Source organism: Ixodes scapularis, unplaced genomic scaffold, assembly GCF_016920785.2.
Source record: "Ixodes scapularis isolate PalLabHiFi unplaced genomic scaffold, ASM1692078v2 PGA_scaffold5__190_contigs__length_132052651, whole genome shotgun sequence".
Taxonomy (NCBI): domain Eukaryota; kingdom Metazoa; phylum Arthropoda; class Arachnida; order Ixodida; family Ixodidae; genus Ixodes; species Ixodes scapularis.
Genome location: NW_024609880.1, coordinates 10,687,310 through 10,692,371, shown reverse-complemented (window position 1 = coordinate 10,692,371; position 5,062 = coordinate 10,687,310). Strand labels below are relative to the sequence as shown.

The 5,062-nt window shown below is 46.6% G+C and overlaps 2 pseudogenes; both read left to right on the top strand.

The window, feature by feature from the left end:
* Positions 1–844: 844 nt before the first annotated feature.
* LOC115314569 lies at positions 845–2,005 on the top strand (annotated as a pseudogene).
* Positions 2,006–2,016: 11 nt separating this feature from the next.
* Positions 2,017–2,884, top strand: LOC121832877 (annotated as a pseudogene).
* The last annotated feature ends 2,178 nt before the right edge of the window (positions 2,885–5,062 follow it).

The window sequence follows — 5,062 nt, the reverse complement described above, 5'->3', positions numbered from 1 at the left end:
GTTGCCATGGCAATGGCGAAATGGAAGAGCGAACAGAAACGAAACCTGAAGCAACAAAACACGCATGATTATCTCGGTTCTAAATGCTACACTTATATGTACGCTGCACGTTCTCTGTGCACAATACTTAGAAATGCTATTATTTTCAACTTGTATTTTTTTTATATATTTCACATCTTTACCGTAACGACTTATGAAAGCCTTTAGTTGAATCATTGCGATGTGATCCGACTCGATCCAATCCAACCTACAACCAGTGTTACCAACTGTAGGGACATGTCCCTAAACGTAGGGACTTTTGGCGATTTGTTGGTCCACTAAGGACGTAGGGACGCCCTGCCACTTTTACAGGAAAACGTGGGGACTTCCACAATCGCTGCCATCTTTTTTTTTAATTTACGGAAATGTTTTAATGTTCATGTAAAAACTCAATTGTGTTCGCTGGACTTTAGGCATTTTTGTATATTTCTTGCTTCAACAAAGTTACTTCTGGAAACACCAGGTGGCGCCACAGACCGAACAGACATTATGTTAAACGCGATAAACACGCTGCGGCGCGCTTTTTGATAAAGATGTAACATCGTTTCTCTCGTGCACCTCGATCCTGAAGCGTTGAGCAATTGTGGGTTTCTGATTGGCCGCACCGAAGCACATGACAACCTGCTTTAACGGAAGTAGCAGACGACACGCACGACCGCGGTCTTTTTCCTCGTGGTTTCGCTTGTTTAGTCGTCGCTTCAATAGTCCTCCCTCCCTTCTCCCTTTCTCCTTACATTTCCAAAACCATACCGATTCCGACCTGTGACTAGTATACAGTTTGATCAGCCCCGTATAGAACAAAACGATGGCAAACCAACACGCTGGACCGTCATCGGTGACGACACAGAAAACGAAACGAAAAGTCCGAGGGGAACTGGCAAAGGATGAAGCCGAACCTTCGAGGAAGCAGCGCTTCCGCGAGGCATGGTTGGAGCATCCGGAGTTCAAGGGAAGGCTCGCACCGGACCCAAGAAACCCATTTCGTGCATCATGTAAGGCCTGCAACGCAAGCCTGGTCGCCGGACACAGTGAGTTGACCAAACATTCAAAAAGAGATGCCCACATAAAGGCAACCGCGGGGCTGAGAAAGCAGAACTTGATGACAGCATTCGTACAGAAGTCAAACCCGCACGAACAGAACGTGAAGACTGCTGAGATCAAAATGTCGGCTTTTGTGGCTGAGCACGCCTTATCCTTCAAGGCAATGGATCATCTGGGCGAGCTCGCTAAGGTGCTCTTTCATGACTCAGCCCTTGCCAAAGGTGTGAGTCTTCACAGAACGAAGTGTGAATCTATCGTAAAAAACGTGTTGGCAAAAGCGGAGACTGAAGTTCTCGCGCACAGACTGGGAGCTTCGAAGTTTTCGATATTTGTAGATGAGGGCACGGACATAACGAACACCAAACTCCTCTGCTGTGTCGTCCGCTATTTTTCAGAAGAGCAAGAAAAAGCAATAACACAGCTGTTGGAAGTCATCCCACTTGACGCCAGGTCGTGCTCATCAGAGTCGCTTGCCTCAGCTGTGGAGAAATGCCTGTCTGAGAAGAAACTCCCGCTAACCAAGATAATCGCGCTCGCATGCGACAACGCTAGTGGGATGGTGGGGGAGCGCAACTCCCTGATGACAAGGCTGCGAAAAAAGGCGGATGACAGTTTTATAACCATCCGCTGCATCTGTCACTCGCTGCATATAGCAGCAAGCAAGGCAGCACTAAAGCCTCCGAGGAACGTTGGGACCTCTTGAGAAACGTCGCCAACTACTTCAGCCATAGCTGTAAGCGTCAGGCTCAGCTCGCTGAACTCCAAGAGTACCTCCACAAAGAGAAGAACAAGATACTGAGACCAAGTGAGACGCGATGGCTTGTGCTGCACCAGTGTGTAGAGCGCGTCCTCCAGGAATGGGAGACCTTAAAATTGTTCTTCTTACAGGCAGCTACAGAGGACCGCATTGTGGCCGCAAAGCTGATCTTGAAGGACATGAACCCCATCACGGAGGCGTATCTCAAGTTCATGCAATATGTGCTTGGCTTCTTCAACAAGCTTAACGCAATGTTTCAGAGCAAGGACAGCCTAATCGCAGTCATTCAAGAGGAAAGCCCAAGACCACTGAGGGCCTATACCAGAATTTCATGAAGCCGTCTTCTATTGAGGACCCTGCAAAACTCAATCCACTCGACCCCAGAAATCTCCTGACCTTGGAGGAGCTGTACGTTGGAGCAGGCTGCCAGGGAATCCTGGACAAGATCGCCATTGAAGAAGGATCATCCTAAGTTCGTGACTTCAAGCTGCGCTGCATGTCTTTTTATCAAACCGCAGTGCTCGAAGTCCAGAAAAGGCTTCCGATCTCCGGACCCTTCTTCCACGAAGTGCGGTTTGTGCAGCCTCAACGGCATTGAGCTACGAGGCCCGGAAACGTCTGCCATCGTTGCCCGTGCGTCAAGATCGCTACAAGCGCCTCCTACCCAGTGTCGGCGATGTTGAGCAAGAGTAGCGAATGCTTCCCTCGTTCTTTACAGAGGGTGAGAAGATTGAGCTGCAAACCAAGTCGCCAGACGCGTTCTGGGGTCAGGTGAGCAAGACGAAGACGTTCGATGGCAAATTAGTACTTCCTAAGATCGCTACCCTGGCAAAGCTGGTCCTCACCCTTCCTCACTCCAATGCAGAAACAGAGCGCATCTTTTCAATGTTGACTGACATGAAGACCCGTAAAAGAAACAGGCTTGGGCCGGAGAGTGTCAACGGCCTGCTTTTGGTCAGGTCAGCCATGGCTACCCGGGGAGAGACGTGTGTCAACTTGACAGCGAAAGAAGGACATATAAAGCTCTTTAAGAAGGAAATGTACAATGATATTGTAGTGAGGCCGCAGTCGAGCTGGTGGAAATTAACTATTCTGATGTTAGCCTGAGACTGAGGCAGGAAAAGAGGAAGTTTCAAAGTTGAAGAAAAAGGAATAGTCGAGGATACGTCTCTAACACAGCTAAAGACAAGTTTATTCGGTCACCCTCTTATATACACTCCACAATCTTTACCACAGAACCTTCGCGACCTCAAAAGCCAAAAGATAACAAAGAACTCATCTCTTTCCACCACAATAATCAAACGACCTTGAGAATTCTACAAAACCCCCTCCCCCCTCCCCTCACCAACACAACCTAGCTCCGCTCTCCCGGAAGACAATCGACCTTCGCGTACATAGCACACCCTCCTCCTCTACTCCCCGGCCCACAATCCCCAAAACAACCCGGCAACAAAAGATACCAATCCACCTGATCCCAACCCGGAGACACAAAAAAGGAAACCACTTACACTCTTTCACAATCAACAACCACTTAACAAAACTCTCAGATCCGCAAAAAAGTTTTTGCACTGCTGCTAAGCTGAAACGACACTTGACTAATGCAGTTGCCCATTGATTTCATTCTTATTGTTTCCTTTACAACCCTTTTGATATCGTTTACTTCCCCGTGTTTTATTTCTGTTTCGGAAGAGCGTGGTATACAATCATTACATTCTTGAACATGTTTCGCTATTTCCGAATCAGTCGCGTTGTTTTTGAGATTTCTTTTGTGTCCAGTCAATCTATCATTTATACACCTCGACGGTTGACCCACACACTTAAAACCACATTCCAGGGGGATTTCGTATACCACTCCATTATCAAACGGAATAGACTTTTCTCGGGATGAGGACGATTCGTCACATGCGCACTCGTCACAGGACGATTGGTCACAGGAAGATTCGTCACATAGGAACATTTGTCACAGCATGACTTCTCATGCAGGCAACTGGTCACATCGATCGGGCAGGGGACGATAGTAAATCGCAAATTTGAACAACTGCCCACATTCCCTGATGAGGAGTTTCTCGACTTCCCACTGTCACATAAACCAGTGGTTTGCAAAACTAATCTTACAATACTCCTCCGCTTTTACTTTCATTATATTACGAGTCTTCAGCAGGTTGATCTCAGTTGCCGGCTTGAACGATCCGGCTGGCAGCCAAATCAGTTTTGATTTTTGCCTTGCATATACCTATTCGACAAAATTAATAAGCATCAGAATTCATTCTGCTGAATCTGTACGCGTTCCCGTCGTGCAGCATCGTGGCTCTACTTCTCTTTGTGTCGATCACCTCCATTATTTTGAATGTAGTTTGACTTCAAAATAGTCGCTCTTATATGGCCTCAGCATTCACCGTTTGGGACGGAGCCAGAAGCTAAAACGTTTGTTACAAATTATTCGCCTTTCAGAACCCAAACACATAATAAGTTATGATGTGAGCCAGTTTGTCCGCCGCGAGCCAAATTGAAGAATACATTTTTGGGGGGACGAACTATTGTGGCACCGGTTGGCCGCGTGACGAGTCATCCTATGACGAATGTTCCTGTGTAACGAATCGTCCTGTGGCCAATCGTCCTGTGACGAGTGTGCATGTGACGAATGGGCCGTATCCCACTTTTCTCGATGCATTTTTGTGCATTCCCTTACACTCTTGTGGAAGGGCGTGAGCTTACTCAACTTATAGTCCGAACTAAAAACCAGATCAACATCGAACTTTTTTGCACACGCCTTTAAGTTGTGAGAAATTTTGTGATAGTACGGAATTACAGTAGTTCTATTTTTAGTCCTTTGCTTTGGTTCTCCTCTACATTTGTCTGCGAATTTTACGGATAACTGCTTCCCTACGAATTCATCCTGATAACAAGCACTGTTTAGCCTTCTCCACTGTCTTTCCACTGATTCAGCCAAGAAATGTGTACATGATCTCTCCATTGCATTTGTGATTAAATACTTGACAATACCTGCTTTGACTGTTTTTGAATGGCAACCTTTTTTTGATAGCAGCGGTTTTGCGTTTTCTTTTCCATATTCCCAACATAGCCCTTTTTCATTGTGAATCATAAGCTCTAAAACTGTAGTTTACCATTCATGGGTCGTTCGACTGTAAACCTCACTTCCGGGGCTGCCGATCTGATCAATTCTTCCAGAGTGTCAGATAATCCCTCCCGAAAAGAACAGATCAA